This window comes from Mesoplodon densirostris, chromosome 8 (genome assembly GCF_025265405.1).
Source record: "Mesoplodon densirostris isolate mMesDen1 chromosome 8, mMesDen1 primary haplotype, whole genome shotgun sequence".
NCBI classification, from domain to species: Eukaryota; Metazoa; Chordata; class Mammalia; order Artiodactyla; family Ziphiidae; genus Mesoplodon; species Mesoplodon densirostris.
In genome coordinates, this window is record NC_082668.1 from 39,734,312 (window position 1) to 39,754,067 (window position 19,756).

Consider the following 19,756-nt stretch of genomic DNA (forward strand, 5'->3'; position numbering starts at 1 on the left):
TTAATTAAAATGGATTTTTGATTTGATTGTTCTCTATTTTCAACAGAAACACTTTGCTTGGCTCTAATCATCTGAAGCCCAGAGTAAATGCTCTAGTTCCCCTTAGCCTCCATGTTTCCAGTTTCTCTTCATTCTTACCTACTCTCCACTGCTAACAGACTAACTGACCTAACATTGTGCTCACAGCCTTCTCAGAAACCTACAGTGCTCTACTGTTACCTAATACTTTCCATCCAACATTCTGGGAGTCAAGGCCATCTACCAGCTGGTCTCCTCTAAGCTAACCCCCTTTTCTCAGAAATTTCCTAAAGTCTCTGCTCTGACCAAGAGAGGCAAATCCTTTTTCTTTGCTCACATGTCCTATTTATTTCTGTAACTAAGCTTTGTTCATCCTCTTACATAGAGTGTCACAGCCCTGTCAGCTCTGCCAGTCTCAACCCTGTAGAATTGCGTCAAGCTTCCCCTCTTCTTCGATCACCCAACCAGCCTAAAGCAAACTTTCCCTTACTTCTGAATTCCTTTAAAATTGTACACAGCTTCTAGCTATCCAGGAAACATCTTCTGATGTCTTCCTAGTTGTCTCATGTAAAGAGTGGAGATGACAATTAAATAAGGGGTAATTTAGCACGGACCACATCTTCTGCTGTTTTTACTTGTGCCTCTTAGGAGGAGATAGGTGCATGATGGATGCTAGTTAAGTGAATTGAGGAGACAGGTGATTTGCCATCTGTCTAGCAGATGGCGGTCTCCTCCTTCCCACTCAGTTATTATTCTCCAATGGGAAGGCTGTCACCAAGGCATTCCTTCATTGGGCAGATAACTGTATATCAGAAACTTTTTGTGTGTTAATTTACAAACAGCATAGAGACGTATCTGGCTTGCTGGCAAAAGGGGGATTAGAAGGACCAAAGAACAACTGTAGCCATTCTCGGAACTCCTGTAGCTGGTTCTCCTCTTCAAAGGCATTCACCTAGAGGGAGACTTTTCTCGCTTGCCTCCATACCTCAGTCACTTCCCGTTGTGCTGCTTTGTTTGCAGTTTCTCTCTCAATTTGAAACTGCTTTCTTAGAGCATTTAGGCGTTGAGCATGCAACTCTGCTTCTATTTTGGATTCTTCACTCATCCGTTCTCTGTTTTGAAAAAGAGACATGATAAATCACCTTTAGAAAACATCTTAGTAGGCGTCATTTACCAATGAGAAGCAGATCAGCCACCAGGTAAAAATCACTGATCTGGAACTCATTAACAGAAAGAAGAAGAAATAAGCATTTACCTACAGCATTAAAAAACAAAAAGTTATTCAATATAAAGAGATCCACCCAAAAGAGTGAAACACATGCTCTTGTTTTAACCAATACTGAGTAGTCTTGAGCCAGCAACATTTCACCAGAATATAAAATTTGTACAGATTACAAATATGAAAAATACCTTCTTTGCTTTAGCTTATACTTGTCTGCTATATCAGTATGTTCACTACGTGAAAGGAATAAAGATCCACGTGCACAATGCATTTCCCTTGGGTATAAATTTTCATGGGATGTTATTAATATCTAAATCCTATTTGCCTAGATAAAGTTTAACCAAAAACTTTAGTGGCTTGACCTGAACTTGATGGGTTTGACCTAACTAATCTCAGGAAAAAAATGGAAAACAATGAATGGTTTAGCAGCTGCTTAAATGGAATTATCCCACTCCTGGAGGGGTTATTCCCATCCATGCTTCTGTTCCTCCTTTTCCAAATCATGCTTTTAAAGGACACATAAGCTTCTGATAGAAAAGGTTTGGCAGAAACATGTAAGTATCCCTTCCAACTTGGTTTAAACCTTCATGTACAGAAGAAGACCGACACTATATGAGGGAAGAGCTGAAAAGGACCGTACCCCAGCCAGCTAATATCTGCTCTGCTCAACTACGCCTGCTTCCTTCACATGGCTCTGCTGGGAGTACTAGCTCAAAGTAGGGAAAAAGGGTTTAACGGGTTTATGTGAATTAGCCAAACTTTCTCTCCCAGAGGCTCTTCCCTAATTCCATTGTGACTATACTGCCCTTACATGAAGGTTTCCAAATTCCGTCGCTCACGTTCTTTGCTTTCCAATTTCTCCTGAACAGGATAAAGCTTTGCTTGCAGCTGATGATTTGTCTGGAGAGCTTGCTCCAGGCTCTTAGCCAGTTTCCTGTGTTCTTCTCTAGCTACATCTAGAGCTTTTTGTAGAGCCTCTATCTGAAAGAGAGAAGAAAGAAGATTGTTTTTAATTCCACTGTAAGAGATACAAGAAGTCCATAACACTGTATATTCACTCTTTAAACTTTGAAACAATAATTATTTGGAACCAGAACCAAAGACTCCAGATGCCTGGAATATATATATGTGAGAACTTATTACAGACAGTCCTTAGGAGACTCTTAGAAGGTGGTGGGAAGGGTATGCTCCACTGGTCACTAGAGAGTTTTGGAAAATAGAGCCAACTTATTTATCCTAATTTCTAAGGTTTTAAACCAGTTAAACTCCCCTTCCTGATCCTATGACCCTCTGGTCTCACTGCCTAGAGAGATAAGAAGTGGCAACTGTTCCTTGTATATCCTTCTAGAAAAAGCTTTTTATAGGAAATATCTCTATTTTATATGTGTGCATACGTGTAGATACATATTCATGTGTGTATACACCTATAAACATGTGAGTGTGCCTCCTTATTAAGTGGGATCACTCTAGCTACTTCTGACTAAAGTTATGTTGTTTTCTAAGCCCTTTAACTTCACTTATGCATTAATACATGAAAAGAATGCAGACCATATAAGATAGAGAGTTAGGCATAATTATGGTCCTGGTTTGCCAATAAATGGTTCACTGTAAGATCACAGACCCATTCCCCATTTGGAAATATGTCACTGTACAAAACTCAGACTTGAATGGAAAGGAAATTTACCCGATTGTTTTACTCCATTTTTCCAAAATAGCAATATCCCAATAAAATAAAAAATATCAACATTATCATCTATAAAAACCTGGCTTCTACCTTAGTGTTGTGCTGGAAATCCATGACAAGGATTCTGGCCTGCCACTGGTCCACTTCTGCTTCCAGCTTCTGTACCTGCTCTTGATTTAGAGCCCTGTAAATGAAGGGCACAGGGAGAGTGACCATAGAAAAGTACCATCTAGGAATGATACCACTGGGAGTTACAGGGCACCTTCCAGGAAGCCCAAATGGCATATGCAGTGGGCTACAGATGCTCAGAATATCTGAGAGTTGGCAGGTGACAATTAGTGGCCTCAGCTTCAGGTTAAGAAACTAATTTTCCTATGGATTAAAAACTTGTCCCATTTATGATTCAATTTGGCTTTATATATTAAAGTATCAGTACATGTTAATGACTAACATGGGCTGGTAACTTTATACTATATATATTACTAGTACAAAAATATATCACCTCTGTATGGACTGGCTTGCTGTTGAGATTTCTGCTTTTTACCCAGAATTTTATTGTGAATAGTAAACTATTTTTAATACCATCCCCTTGACTTTTTTTAAGTTCAGAGGTAATACAGATTCATAATATGTAAAAAAACAAGCACAATGAAGAATATGAAACTCACTTGTTCTCCCATAACACAGAGGCAATATGCACCACTACTGTATTAAAATATGTCTTAGAGGTCTGATTAAACTCAAACCATTTGTTCATTAACCTAAAAGGGAAACTTTTATGTAATTTTTGAAACATTTAAAGGAGTTCACTTATAAAACATGGCTAAAAGTAGTTCTCAGAATGATTCATCTAAAATAAATAGGATACTAATAAATGGATAATTAATTCAAACAGAAGTAGACACTTGGCTTTAATCTTGACAATTACCATTCTGTAGACCCAAGGGCAGGTATAAATGGTGTAGGAAACAGCAAGGATAAAACAGCATATATCACATGAATTTCTAGAATACATACTTATTTACATCACTACAAAATATGAGAATTTTTGGATATCATTTTTATTTATAATTCCAGATTTTCCTGAATTTGCTAGTTCTTTAAATACCATTTTACTACTTTATTTTCACAAGGGAATCAATAGAAAATGACTGTTTCTTGACTGCACTCTGTTCTTTACTACAAGGCAGCAGAAAAATACAAGTACAAAGACAGAAAAATAATCTCTGGTACCTTTCTTTCTTGAGGCCTGCAATCTCTGCATCCCTCTGCCCAAGCTCTATTTGCACTTTTTCCAGAGCGCCTCGCATCTTACTGTGAGAAGCCAACACATTCTCCAACATGATTGTAACTTTGCAGTTGTCTTCTTTAGCTTCTGCCAGTTGTTGCTGAAATTTTCCCACCTAATGGAAAATGAAATAAGACAAAGATATTTGATCCTTTCTGGTTATTCTTCTGCTGAGTCCCATGACTTCTAGAAGAGTATGGAAACCAGGTCTGGTAGAATGCTAAGAGGAATAATTAAATTATATTTTATATTTATTTTGTTTCTTAAGTTATTCTGACTTTGAGAAAAAGAAAACTAGACCCTAGATCACATGGATCCTATGAAGAACTCTGCAGTGCATCCCAACTATTGTCGTGTCACAGCACATATATTAACTAGAGACATAAGGACCAACAGCTTCTTGGGTCTAGAGGTGGTTCCAGACTGGCCTGTGCTAGCCCTCCTCAGCTATCTTACCATGGGGTCAGAAGAAGATAACACATTTGAAGCCCATCAGAATTATCTGAGGAAAGAGGACCATAAGTGGAAGCTGCTGAAGAATGATGTGACTCACAGCCCTCTTCAGAGGGGCAAAATCTAGCACCTGCTGTCAAGAAGTTTGGGATGTTGCCTCTCTTCCCACTAAGTACACACACTGTTAAGCAGAAAGCATTTGGTAATTTGACTTAACATAAAATCTTAACAGTGTTATATCACATTAATAATACATAAGTAGGTGGTTATTATTACCAAGGTCAGATGTGTTTCAACAGAAAAAATAGGACTTTTGATTATTTTAAGACAGGAAGAAAAAAAAAACATTGGGAGCTAAATCATGTATTTTTAAAGGAAATATTTTAGAGCTCTTCTAAAGTTATCCTTTCTTTAGGGAAAAAAAAATCCTCCTCTGATCAATCCTCATTCTTTTTTACTAAAGGTAACAAGAAAAGAAAGAATATGGCTCATGAAAGATTTCAGAAGCGCTTCATTTCAGTAACAGACTTCAGAAAGGATTGATGTCTTGCCTTCTTGTTCTCCCTGCCCTCCAAAGCTTCGAGGTCACGTTTCAACTTCTGACTCTCTTTCAGGGCTGCAGCCCGACCCTTCACAACTCGTGAGAGCTCCCCTTCTTTCTTTTCAAGAATGGATTTCACCTTAGTAGAAAAAAAGAAATGATAAATGATTCTCCCAAAGCACAGTCAAATCAGCAATTAGAATAAGACACAGCAATTTAGAAACCAAATTTAAAATGTTTAATTAAATATGCTTATATACTATTGTAAATAAAAACTAGCTTTAGTAGCTGTTTTTCCCCTTAAAACTACAAAGCAAAAAAAAATCTGTTAATAAACATGGGCAAATCTCTAATATATGTCAATCTCTATGAAAGCGCAGAATGAAGGTAAGGGAGATAAGACAATGATGCTAAGATGAAAAACGGGGGAGAAACTGATTATCACAGAATTTGAAAATACAACGTAAATTAATATCATAAAAGCAAAGGTGAATAAGTACTAAATAGTGTCAAGAAAACAGTGTTACAGAAGTGTTCTAAATAGTGTCCTAATCCTAGTTAGAAGTATTAGAATTTTACATCTCTGAAACACTTTTAGTATATCTACACAGTTGTTTCAGATTCATCATACTATTCTAAATACCACTCTTTTAAAAAATACTTTATCTTGAAATACAGACTCACAGGAGTTTATAAAATTAGTGCAGAGTCCCCATGCACTCTTTTCCCTGCTTCTAATGATGACATCTTATATTGTAGTTCAACATTAAAACCAGGAAATTGACTTTAATGAGATTAACTAGACTACAAAACTTACAATTTTCACTTTTTTTTTTTTTTTTTGCAGTATGCGGGCCTCTCACTGTTGTGGCCTCTCCCGTTGCGGAGCACAGGCTCCGGACGCGCAGGCTCAGTGGCCATGGCTCTCGGGCCCAGCCGCTCTGCGGCATGTGGGATCTTCCCGGACCGGGGCACAAACCCGTGTCCCCTGCATCGGCAGGCGGACTCTTAGCCACTGCGCCACCAGGGAAGCCCTTCACCATTTTTTTTAACCTGCATTCATCTGTGTATGCACACATGCACATAGCTCTATGTAATTTGACCCCATGCACATATTCCTGTCATCACGACAATCAAGATACAGAACTGCTCCACTGCCGCAAAGAACTCACTTGTGCTACTTCTCTGTGTTCACACCCTCCCCCAAACTCGTCCCATGTCCCCTGGCAACCAGTAATTTGTTCTCTATCGCTACTGTTTTTGTCATTTCAAGAATGTTATTTTAAACATTTAAAAATAATTAATTTTAGTATAATACATTCACATTTTTAAAAACAGCCTTACTGAGATATAGCTGAAATACAATAAGCTATGTATATTTAAAGTGTACAATTTTGATATATGTATAAACCATAATCATGATAATGAACACTTCCATTATCCCAAAAGTTCCCTTATGCCTTTTTGTAATTTCCCCCACTTCTGTCTCTCCCTGTTCCTACACATCCACCCAAGGCTACCACTGACCTGTTTTCTGTCACAATCAATTCACTTTTATTTCCTAGAATTTTATATAAATGAAATCATATTTTATGTACTCATTTTTGAATGATTTTCCACTCAGCACAATTATTTTGAGATTCACTCACTCTTCTTTATATATCAATACTTCTTCCTTTCTGTTGCTGAATAGTGTTCTGCTGAACACTTGAGTTGTTCCAGTTTTAAGCTGTTACAAGTAGAGCTGCTCTGGGCAGTTGTATACAGATCTTTGTGTAGATATATGCTTTCATTTATCTTTGGTGAATGCATAGGAGTGGACTGGCTGGGTTGTATGGTAGTAGTATGTCTCACTTTTAAAGAAAATACCAAACTATTTTCCAGAGTGGCTGAGTGATTTTACATTCCCTTCAGCAATGTATGAGAGTTCCTCCACATCTTCACTAACACTTGGGGTAATCAGTTTTTCAATTTTAGACATTCTAATAGTGTGTGGTAGTATCTCACTGCAGTTTTAATTTGCATTTCCCTAATGACTGATGTTTAACATCTTTTCAGGTGCTTATTTATCATCCGTATATCTTTTTTGGTGAAACGTGTGTTCACCAAATAAATAAAATACTTTGCGCCTTTTTTTTTCGGGTTGTTTTTCCTTCTTAGTGAGTTTTGAGAGTTTTTAATAAACTGTGGAGACAAGACCTTTATCAGATATGTGATTTGCAAATGTTTTTTTCCCCCAGCCTGTAGCTTTTCATTTTCTTAACAATGTCTTTGAAGAGCATACATTGTCAATGTTACATTTTTTTCTTTATGGATCATGCTTTTGATGTCAAATCTAAGAAATCTTTGTGTAATCCAAGGTCACAATGGTTTCATCCTATGTTTCAGAAGTTTTACAGTTTTAGGTTTTACCTTTAGGGCTTTCATCCATTTTGAGTTAATTTTTATATATGGTAAGAGGTATGGATCAAAGGTATTTTGTTTTTTTGTTTCTGCATATGATACCCAATTGCTTTAGCACATTTGTTGAAAAGACCATCCTTTCTCTACTTTTACTTCTGTTGAAAATAAAATGTTCATAAAATTATTCTGGAAGGGTAGCACATTCACATTACTCTTAAGGTACAAAAGGATAAAGTGAAAAATCTCCCAGCCACTCAGTTTCCTTCCTCGAAAATAATGTTGCCAATTTATTACGATTCATTTTAGAGAGACTCTATTCAAAAGTGAATACATATGTATACTTCATCGCCCCAACCCTTTTGCACACAAATAGTAAAATACTCTGTATACTCTTCTGAACCTTGACTGTTTTAACCTAATAGTAGATATGTTATGATTAAGATAAATATATCTTCAAACAGTATTCCAAACTATGGATATACCATGATTTATTTAGCCAGCCTCTTACTGATGGAATTTTGGTTGTTTCTAGTCTTTTGCTAATAACAAACAATACTTCAGAAAGTAACCTTGTAAACATGTCTTATGTACAAGCTAGTGTATCTGTAGGAAAAAGTACAACTGTGGGTGTAAAGTGATAAAGCCAAATTGTCCTCCACAGGAAAAGGGCACTCCAAACAGCAGCAAAGAAGAATGCCTTTTCCCCACATCTTCCTCAATATTATACTTCCTTAAAACTTTTAACCTGTAACATTAAAAATACTTTAACATCTTCTGTAAGGATTCAAGAATAGTACAAAAGATGCTAACTTATAAGGTTTTGAAAACCTATTGGACTTTGTTCTAGAAAAGTACATTAGGAAGCATATAGTTTTTTATAATTTTACCAGTGTTTATAAAGTATTTATAAAAATGAAAAGGCCACTAGCAAAAGTGCTTACAGAAAGGGTCTAAATTGTAGTTAACTCTAGAAGACAAGCTATAGTACTTCCTATTTTTAAATACCAAACAAAGATGGATGCTCTAGTAAGTTTTCTTTGGAAAGTATTTTCCAGTGTTCAAGTTCTCAGGGCTTCTATTTATGTATTTCTACTTGAAAATCAGGCTTTACCCATTTTACGGTAAATGTTAAGACTATTAGCATTAATTTTTAAAGTGAAAATTAGATTAAAAATCTCAATGGTTACTCTTAAGCCAAATATGACATTTCTGTGTCCAAAACAAAAACTAAGTATGCAATAGCCAGAATGATGGTTTTGATCTACATCATCAGTTTTTCCTGTTTGTGAAGAAGTTCTTTCCATGTTGTTACTCACACCTCCAAACGTTATCTTTCTAGATGTTACTACTTTTCTTCACTGTTGTATAAATCTGAAATTTCCTTATGATTTAATTTGTGGCCTTCACTTACCGAATCCCGGTGAAGAAAATTTGGTGACTCATCATTTTCTAATGGTCTTGAGGCAAGAATGTCTATTTTACCTTCCAGTCTTCCCTCCATGGTTTTAATGGCATTCAAAAGAGTCTTTAGAGAGATCTCAGAGTCTCCGATCTCCTGAGAAGACCTCACAGAAGTCAGGGTAGGTGCAAAGGTCACATGGTGTGTAGGGTTTGGCCTAACCCTGGGCAAAACAACTGATAAACTTCGTTTCTTTACATTGTTGACACGGGGCCTATGGCTTTCAAGTAATTTTGAAGATGCAGGTCTCTCTGGAAACTTCCTTCTTCTTGGAGGCATCACCAATTTAAAAAGACAAAATCCACTAAACCTAGAATTATTTTTCAGTGAGTGCCCCCTTTACTATGAGAAACAACACAATATTCTAAATGAAGCTGGGATGGAAAATATACTTAAAAATGTGTTCCTTTGCTTTCAGAATGAAGAAAATACTAGTGTAAAGTATGTCCTCATGAAGAAACAAAGCTTATCTAATGAGGTCCCCTTTACCAGTATAGTCAGACTGTTAGAACCCTAGCAGCATTCCATTTGAAGACACATTCTAGTTGCTTGGTTACCAAGGGTATACATACACAAACGTTATAGTTAAAGAAGTTACACATGCTTACACTGTTAAAAATTAAAATTAAATAATGTGATAAATTTGTAAGTCATTGAAATGAATCACTTTCTTTTAGTAACATATTCCTGGATTATTTTCTTCACTAAATGTTTTAGATATCTTCTTTGTCTAATTTTCTCTGTTCATGTTAAATTGTTATGTGACCTATGAACAGTTTTAATAGTCTCAATAGTCTCAGTCTCAATAGCCACCATGCTAACAAGTAAGCACCTTCACTACTAATACCTCTTTCAAGTGCGCTATTGCAGGTATATCTTGTTGGCAATGAGTTCTGCGTTCGCCTGTAATTAAAAACCCAAAGATACTTGTTCCTCACGTCTGCCGAAAGTTTTAAGGCTCAAATTGAAAAACCACTTCCTCTATGATAGAGATTCTCGATGCTTTCATCATGATGATGTTCCCTATGCATGCTCACAATACAATCTATTTTGTTTCTGAAAGGCATAACCTTCTATTCTATAATAAAGTCTGCCGAGTACATTAATAATCCTGCAATTAGGGCATGCAAGTTGAATGTCCCAATACTGCTTCAGGCATCTTTATGAATTCTTCTGTGGTTGAGTGGAACCTTGTACATCGAGGGTGTTTAAAATATTTTTGATAAATTGAGTCAAGTGAGAGAATATTCATCTTTCTGGGATCATACGGTGAGGTGGGGAGAAAGTCACCAATTTCTTAAAAGCTAATTAAAACAACATAGAAGCAATCTGTTTTATAGCTATTAATCACACCTGAGCATATTTGCCCTCTAGTGCCTTATTCAACTTGCGTAGATGGTCGTTCTGTGAACTAGTTTCAGTAAAAGAATGTAGTTGTTCTTCTAGCTGCTTAACTTTTATCTAGAGGAAAAACAGAAGAATAAAAAAACAAGTCTCATTAACGAAATATATATACATACTCCAAAACAGAAAAAAAAAAAGATGTCACAAGCTTTGCAGAAAAAAAAAAACCCTTAAAACTTGTAAAAAGCGATCCTGTTTTTCTAATGACGCTATTTCAACTAAAATTGCTATTTCAACAAATAAAATAGGCTATAGCCCTATACATGTACTGAGTAATTCATTTGGTTTATAGCATTTATGGAAACTCCAAATTAACATGACTCATGAATATAACAGTGAGACTTTGTGGGTAAAATATTTCAATTTTAAAGAAATTGTGGTATCTAGTATTCAAAACCCTTTCTGAGTACGGATAATTAGAATTGTCAATATGTAAGGAGACAAGAGTCTTGTGTTTACCCACAGAGAATTACGAAAGTTGAATTAACAGAATTCTTATAGGCTGAATTATTATTTGAAAACTAACTCATAAAGCTGACTACTCACATCTTTCACTTTAAAGAAAAGATGATTTGGGGGAATAAAATCATTAATATTTACTCACAAATCTCCAAATTGTGTGTTTTTCTACATTTTCTTCCTCTTATTCCCAACCCTCTCAATACAAATAGACAATTAACATTACTGAACCTATCTCTGAATCAGAAAAAATTTCATCCAAAATTTTTAATTTAAATCAACTTTTTCCTCTCTCAGTATCTTTTCTTGTTTCCCACCTCTGAAGGGCAAACTCCTCTTGGTGGTAGCCACTAATTGTTTTCAAGAACTGTTAAAATTTGAGTGCTAATACTTAGTTTTTTTTAGAAACACATGAAAACACATTTTGTCTTAGGAAATCTCTCTTGTTCCATCAGCAGAATCCTTTTTCTCATCTTTGCCTGTTTCTGGTGCTCTTTTCCACAGTGTACAGTATAAAACATGTTCCATGGCTCCCCCTTAAGTGTATTCACTTAAGGTTCAGAATTAGAATGGCTTCCTCTAAAGAGAGGTATTGATGCAACACTTATTCTCATTTTAAACGTAAGCAAACTGCTGTTAACCTTAGAACTCAGTGGAAAATACTGATGAACACTCAAGAATTTTAGATTTGCCTCTCTTCAAACAAAACACAGAATATCCTTATTCCACAATATTTCTCAGGTAACTTATGCTACCCCCAGCCTCAGAGTACTCAATAAAATGCCCTGAAACTTGTCAGATGGCATGTTCTCATCTATAAAGCACTTTACTTTTTATACTGGGTTTCTTTTTTGGAAGAATTTCTAATTCAGGACACTGAAATGGGGAAGAACACAGAAGCAAATAAATCCTGCTTCCCTCAGAGATCTGATGTTTCTGTGTCATTAAAATCCAAGTAGCTTCCACAGCTAGCTTACCAGGCAGTCTCGGAAATACCAGTATTTAGGTCAAGGTCATATCCTCCTATTGTTTCAAATGATCTAAACATATAGAGATACATATTTTTAAAAATTGAGGTATAGTTGATTTATAATATTATGTAAGTTTCAACTATACAACATAGGGATTCACAATTTTTAAAGATTATACTCCATTTATAGTTATTATAAAATATTGGCTATATTCCATGTAATGTACAATATATCCTTGTAGCTTATTTTATACACAGTAGTACTTCTTAATCTCCTACCCTAATATTGCCCCTTACATATATTTTCTAATATAAAACTATAAAAACATAACACTATAGAAACTGTGAGACACCTAAGAAATGGATGAAAAGGAAATTTTTTTTTTTTTTTTTTGTGGTACGCGGGCCTCTCACTGTTGTGGCCTCTCCCGTTGCGGAGCACAGACTCCGGACGCGCAGGCTCAGCGGCCATGGCTCACGGTCCCAACCGCTCCGCAGCATGTGGGATCTTCCTGGACCGGGGCACGAACCCGCGTCCCCTGCATCAGCAGGCGGACTCTCAACCACTGCGCCACCAGGGAAGCCCTTATTTTTATGTGTTTTATAATGCAAGTATTCTAAATTAATGCTATTAATAAATTTCCTAAGTTTTTTCTTCTTCGATACATATGATAAGTTGGAAATAAAGTAGGACAAGCCTACAACGTTACCCCGAAGTTTGAAATGAGCTACAGAGTTGAAACAACCTAAACTGCCAGAGTTATGTATTTTGACTAGAAGTATGAAAATACATTCATAAAACTGATCATTTCAGCACAGCACCCTTAATAATATTCATATAATTCCATGAAGCAATTCAAATCAAAGAAGTACAACAACAATCAACATGGATGGATCTCTCAATTATAATGCTGGGTGAAAGAAACAAGACACAAAAACTATATACTGTATTATTATATAAAGTTCAAAAATTAATCTGGGGTATTAGAAGTCAGGATGATGGATAGTAACATCATGGGGGATAGTGACTGAAAAAGGCTATGAAATGGGTTCTGGGTGCTGGGAATATTCTGTGTGCCGGTCACATGGTTACCTCTACTTTGTGAAAATCCATTAACTGTATCCTGTGTACTTTTCTGTATAATATGTTATAGTTCAATAAAAATTTATTAAAACAAAACAAACAAAACCTTTAAATAATCTCTAAATTAAGATCACAAATGCAGCTGCTCCTAAGGGGCTAGGCAGCTAACATAATATTTGAATCTAGTTGGTATAAGAGTGATGGGGCCAGTGGTAGATTAAAGTGAGCATAAAGCACTAACGTATGTTTAAAGACAAGAAAAAGGTGTGGGGCTTCCCTGGTGGTGCAGTGGTTAAGAATCCTCCTGCCAATGCAGGGGACATGGGTTCGATCCCTGGTCCAGGAAGATCCCCTATGCTGCGGAGCAACTAAGCCTGTGTGCCACAACTACTGAGCCTGCGCTCTAGAACCTGTGAGCCACAACTACTGAAGCCCGCGGGCCTACAGCCCGTGCTCTGCAACGAGAAGCCACCGCAATGAAAAGCCCATGCACCGCAACGAAGAGTAGCCCCAGCTCACAGCAACTAGAGACAGCCCTGCATGCAGCAATGAAGACCCAATGCAGCCAAAAATAAATAAAATAAATTTATTTTAAAAAAATGTTGGAAATCTTTCAGGCATATATAGCAACATCCCTTCTATTCATCACTCAACTTAAAAAGAATAAAACATTACTAATATAGTTGAAACCCTCTGTGTAGCCTAATCCAACTAAATCTCTTCCATCCCGGAGTTAACTACTATCCTGAATTCGGTGTTTTATCATCCCTATTCCTTTTAAATAATTTTACTATAAATGTATCCCTCAACAGTATGTAGTATTATTTTATGAGATTCATCCATGTTAACACATGTCACTCTACATCCTCTTATATAGACTGCTTTCTAAACTGGTATAATTACTTTTCGGAGAAATTTGAAAAACTCCAGTAAATTTCAATTTATGTACATCATGCAACCCAGCAATTCTCCTAAGAATTATACCTAGAATAGAGAATATTTTGGATGAGTACAAAGACATGTGCAAGAATTAATCATATCAGCATTATTTGCAAACAACTGAAAACTGCCTAAATTTCCATCGACATAAGAAAGGATAGATACATTTGGGCATATTTAGATAATGCAATAGTATACAGCACCATATATGAAACTGAAATCATGTTTGAGTGTGAGGTGACAGTTTCTGACAGTCTGCATTAACACGTAAAACCCGGTATTTACATCATTAAGTCAATTTTGACAATACAATATTTTATCTAATATGGTTCATATGTAATATTTTAATCGATTATAATCCAATTGAGAGAACACACAGCAGACTATTGTTTTGATTACATTTAATATGTAGCTCTTCTTTTAGATTATCTTGTGAGAGTAATATGCTATACATTTACAATAGCCAAGACATAGAAGCAACCAAGATATGCATCGATAGAGGAATGGATAAAGAAGATGTGTGTGTGTGTATATGTATGTGTGTGTGTGTGTGTGTGTGTGTGTGTGTGTATATATATATATATATATATACACACACAATGGTCTATTACTCAGCCATAAAAAAGAATGAACTAATGCCATTTGCAGCAACATGGATGGCCCTAGAGATTATCATACTAAGTGAAGTAAGTCAGAGAAAGAAAAATACCATATGATATCACTTATATGTGGACTCTAAAATATGATACAAATGAACTTATTTACAAAACAGAAACAGACTCACAGGCATAAAAAACAAACTTATGGTTACCAAAGGAGAAAGTGGGGGGGGGGAGATAAATTAGGAGTTTGGGAGTGGCAGATGCAAGCTACTGTGTATAAAATAAACAACAAGGTCCTACTATGTAGCACAGGGAGCTATATTTAATATTTTTAAATAAAGTATAATGGAAAAGAATATGAAAAAGAACATATATACACACACACACATATATATAAAACTGAACCACTTTGCTGTACACCAGCAACTAACACAAGATTGTCAATTAAAAAAGAAAATAATGTGCTATATAAGAGCACTTTCCCTTGGGCTGATGAGGTCAGTGCCTTTTGGAATGTGCCAACCCAAGGCATGACATAAAAACACCAGTGAATCAATAGTTTCAAAAGTGTTTCACCTTTCAAAGGCTATCAAAAAGGTTCAGCCCTTATTACAGGAATATGGACAGAAAAAAAGGCATGTATTTTCCTTAAGATTATAAGGATGATCTCTAACATGTAATCAAGGTTTAAAAGGTTAGATAGGTAACACCAGACTCACTAATAAATCTTAAAATGTATTCCACTCCCAGCTAAAGTTTGGCATCAAGGGTTTAAGATTTGGCTATGAGTATTTAAGAGTTTTCTCACCCACTTAAAAATATACTTCATTTCTCTTGGGAAAGCTAAAAGCAGGTCAAAATCATGGGCCACAGCTTCTACGAGATGATTAGTTTCACAAAGGAGAAAGTATATACCCAGCCTATTACACTGATCACTTTTCCCAGTGAGAAGTAAATAAGAGAGGTGTACTTCCCCAGCTCATTTCATAGGTGAATAAGATGAAACAAGAAAATTAAGACTTGTGCAAGGTTACACAAGTATAGATGATTATATTTAAGTGCATCGCTGCCTCTGGAAAATATTAATTAAAAGCACACAAATAGTGGCCAAATAGCTTTATCTTTTTTTTTTTTTTGCGGTACGCGGGCCTCTCACTGTTGTGGCCTCTCCCATTGCGGAGCACAGGCTCTGGACACGCAGGCTCAGCGGCCATGGCTCACGGGCCCAGCCGCTCCGCGGCATGTGGGATCTTCCCGGACCGGGGCACGAACCCGTGTCCCCTGCATCGGCAGGCGGACTCTCAACCACTGCACCACCAGGGAAGCCCAGCTTTATCTTTTTACTGGACAACATACTGTTTCACAACCATGGTTTATCAACTGCCTTTCAGATCACCTGCCATTTCTGGGCTGGATCTTGTCTGCTAACCCTATGGTAAGTCCTTTGGGAAGATGAGATAAGATTAACACTGAGGTGTTCGGCAAATCTCTAGGGAGATTACTTATTCAGTCAGCTCTATAGCTGCCAAGGCTAACCAGACTTCACTTCATACCATTCAGTCCAGTGGTGCTCAACTATGGGTGCACATTGGAATCACCGGGGATTTAAAAAGTATTGAAGCCTATGACTTATTTCCTGAGATTCTGATTTAATTGCTCTGGGGTGCAAGCCCAGTCATGGGGAGTTTTCCCTTTATATTTTATTATGAAAAAATTTAAATATACAGAAAAATTGAAATGTGCATACACCTGCCATTCAAATTCAACCATTAACATTTTTATACTTACTTATCATATATCCATCCATCATTTCCTGTATCAATCTACCAAACTATTTTCTTTTTTCTTTTTTTGATGATTCATTTCAAAGTAAATGGCAGACATCATATACTTCCTAGCATGAAGAGTTTTTAAAATTCCCCAGGGGAGCCTACTGTGTAGGTAAGGCTGAGAACCACTAATTTAGACTTCAGTGTTTCTACTGAAGTTGGTTTAAGGCAGGTCTACCCTTATTAGTGGCAAGCTTCCTGCTCTGAGGATACTTTAGGGACAAAACTCACATGGAGTGAAAGAACAGTATCATCTCATGCACAAGTCAATTCTATTGCCTTGCCTCTCAATTTCCAGGGTTATTTCTTTTTAGGAATGTTATAAAAATTCTGCAAAAAGGAAAACATATGCGATGGAGGGAATCAAGATGGTGGAGTAGGATGATGCTGAGCTCACCTACCCCTACAAACAAATCAAAAACACATCTATATGTGTAGCAGCTCTCAGTGAAAACAAACTGGAGACTGGCAGGAAGATGTCTACAACCAAGGCTGCAAAGAAAGATCCACAGAGTTTGGTAGGAAGGGAGAAGTGATCAGGTCAGGACCTATGTCCCTAGTAGGGATACAGAAGAGGAGGGGATATCACAGGTTCAGAGATCCTCCCTGGGGATTTTGGGGCTTGAACCACATATTAGGAACCCCAGTCCTGGGGACCAACAATGGAAAGATGAATCCCACTAGCTGGTTTGAAAATCAGTGGGACATACCAGAGAGCTGTAAGAACCTGAGACTCCGCTCCTGAAGAGTGCACACACGCTTGCTTACTCCCAGGAACAAGGTAGAGGAAACAGATTAAAAATGGCCTGGGGCTCTGGCCGGTTTCCCAAGACCACCCCAACAGCTGCCCTAGCCTGCACGGATGCCAGCTCCAGCCCCTCTTGCTGTGGAGCAGCTCCCCACTAGGTAAAGGCTGCCATTGTCAAGGAGGATAAGCACTTGGGGGAGATGGAGCAGTTCAGACTGGGCCCTACATCTGAATAGGGTGAGGGCAATCATTACCAGTGTGTGCAGAAGTGGTGGGGCAGGAGCTACCTGGAACTCCTACTGACGTGCTGGGACCATCCCAGTGCATACCCCAGCCCATGCCAGGCACCTACTCTGGACCCTTTTGCTCTGATGCAGCTGCCCACTAGGGCAAAGGCTGCCATTGCTGGAGGGGAGAGGGAGTGCACACTTAAGAGGGAACAAAACCAGCCTGGACCTGACCCTTAGGGCTTCTGCTCCAGCACCTTGATACCTGGCCCTACACCTGATAGGGTGGCTACAGCCATTGAGCAGAGGAGAAATGCCAGCTCACACCTGGCTCTGGCTCTAGCCCCTCCGTCTCTGGCCCTACCTCCCACTAAGGTGGTAACTGCCAGCACACCCTGGGGGAAGATGTAACCTGTGCTCACTTCAGATTCAGCTCTCCCAACAAAGCCACTGGACACGAGCAGACTGCACAGGGACACTCCCACACAAGGACACCCCTTTAAGTTTGGGATAAGTAACTTTTACCTAGAGATACAGAAAGTAAAACAAAATGAGAAGATAAAAGAATTTATTTCAAACAAAAGAACAAAAAAAACCCTGAAAAAACAACTAATGAAATAGAGATAAATAATTTACCAGATATAGAGGTCAAAGCATTAGTAATAAGAATGCTAACTGAACTTGGGAAAAGAATAGATGAACAGAGTAAGAATTTTAACAAGGGACTAGAAAATATAAAAAAGAACCAGTTGGAGCTGAAGATCATAATAACTGAAATGAAAAGTACACTAAAAGGAATTAATAACAGACTAGGAGATACAGAAGAATGCATAAGTAATCAGGAAGATACAATATTGGAAATCACCAATTCAGAAGAGCAAAAAGGAAAACAAATTTTAAAAAATGAGGATAGTTGAAGGAACCTCTGGGACAACATTCCCATTTTAGGGGTCCTAGAAGGAGAAGAGCAAGAGAAGAAGGTTAAAAATGTATTTGATGAAATTATGGCTGAAAAAAATTATTCCTGAGGATGAAGAAAGAAACAGATTTCTAGGTATAGGAAGTACAAAGAGTTCCAAAAAAGATGAACCTAAAAAGACCCACACCAAGACATATAATTAAAACGGCAAAAGTTAACAAGAGCATTTTAAAGGCAGCAAGAAAAAAAAATAAAGAGTAACACACAAAGGAACCTCCGTAAGGCTATCAGCTGATTTTTCCATAGAAACTTGGCAGGTCAGAAGGGAGTGGCATGATATATTTAAAGTATTGAAAGGGAAAAACCTACAAGCCAGAATACTCTACCCAGCAAAATTATTATTCAGAATTGAAAGAGAGTTGAAGAACTTCTCAGAGAAGCAAAAACTAAGAGAGCTCATCTAACTGATGTTACAAGTGTTAAAGGGTCTTCTCTAAGTGGAAAAGGCTACAAGAAGAATTTATAGGAAAGGAAAATCCCACTAGTAAAGGCAAATATAAGATAAAGGTTGTGGATCAACTACTTAAATAAGCTAGTACAAGATTAAGAGACAAAAATTATAAAATCAACCATAACTACAATAAATAGTTAAGGGATAGACATGAATATGTAAAATATGACATTGAAAACACAAAATGTGGGGGGGGGGGATAAAAAATGTAGCTTTTAAAAAGTGTATAAAAGTATCTGAACTTAAATGACTACCAGTTTAAAATAAGCACATAAAGTTCTAGGTCAACATATATGAACTCCACAGTAACCACAAATAAAAAACCTACAATAGATACACAGAAACTAGAGAAAAGAATACAAGCACACCACTAAAGAAAATCATCAAACCACAAGGGAAGGAAGTAAAAGAAGAAGATAACAGAGAAGAACTATAAAAACAACCAGAAAACTAGTGACAAAATGGCAATAAGTACACACTTATCAATAATCACTTTAAATATCAATGGGCTAAATGCTCCAGTCAAAAGACATAGGGTGGCTGACTGGATAAAAATGAAGACCCGGGCCTCCCTGGTGGCGCAAGTGGTTGAGAGTCCGCCTGCCGATGCAGGGGATACGGGTTCGTGCCCCGGTCTGGGAGGATCCCATATGCCGCGGAGCGGCTGGGCCTGTGGGCCATGGCCGCTGAGCCTGCGCGTCCGGAGCCTGCGCGTCCGGAGCCTGTGCTCCGCAACGGGGAGGCCACAGCAGTGAGAGGCCCGCATACAGCAAAAAAAAAAAAAAAAAAAAAAAAAAAAAAAATGAAGACCCATCTATATGCTGCCTGCAAGAGACTCATCTCAGAGACACACACACAGCCTGAAAGTGAGGGGATGGAAAAAGATAGTTCATGTAAATGGAAGAAGAAAAAAATGCTGAGGTAGCAATACTCATATCAGACAAAGTAGACTTTAAAATAAAGTCTATAACAAAAGACAACAAACAGCATTATATA

The 19,756-nt window shown here is 37.4% G+C and overlaps 1 pseudogene; it reads right to left on the minus strand.

Annotated features, from left to right (window-relative positions):
- LOC132495297 (coiled-coil domain-containing protein 150-like) overlaps positions 1-19,756 on the minus strand; it is a 92,271-nt pseudogene that overhangs the window by 13,798 nt on the left and 58,717 nt on the right.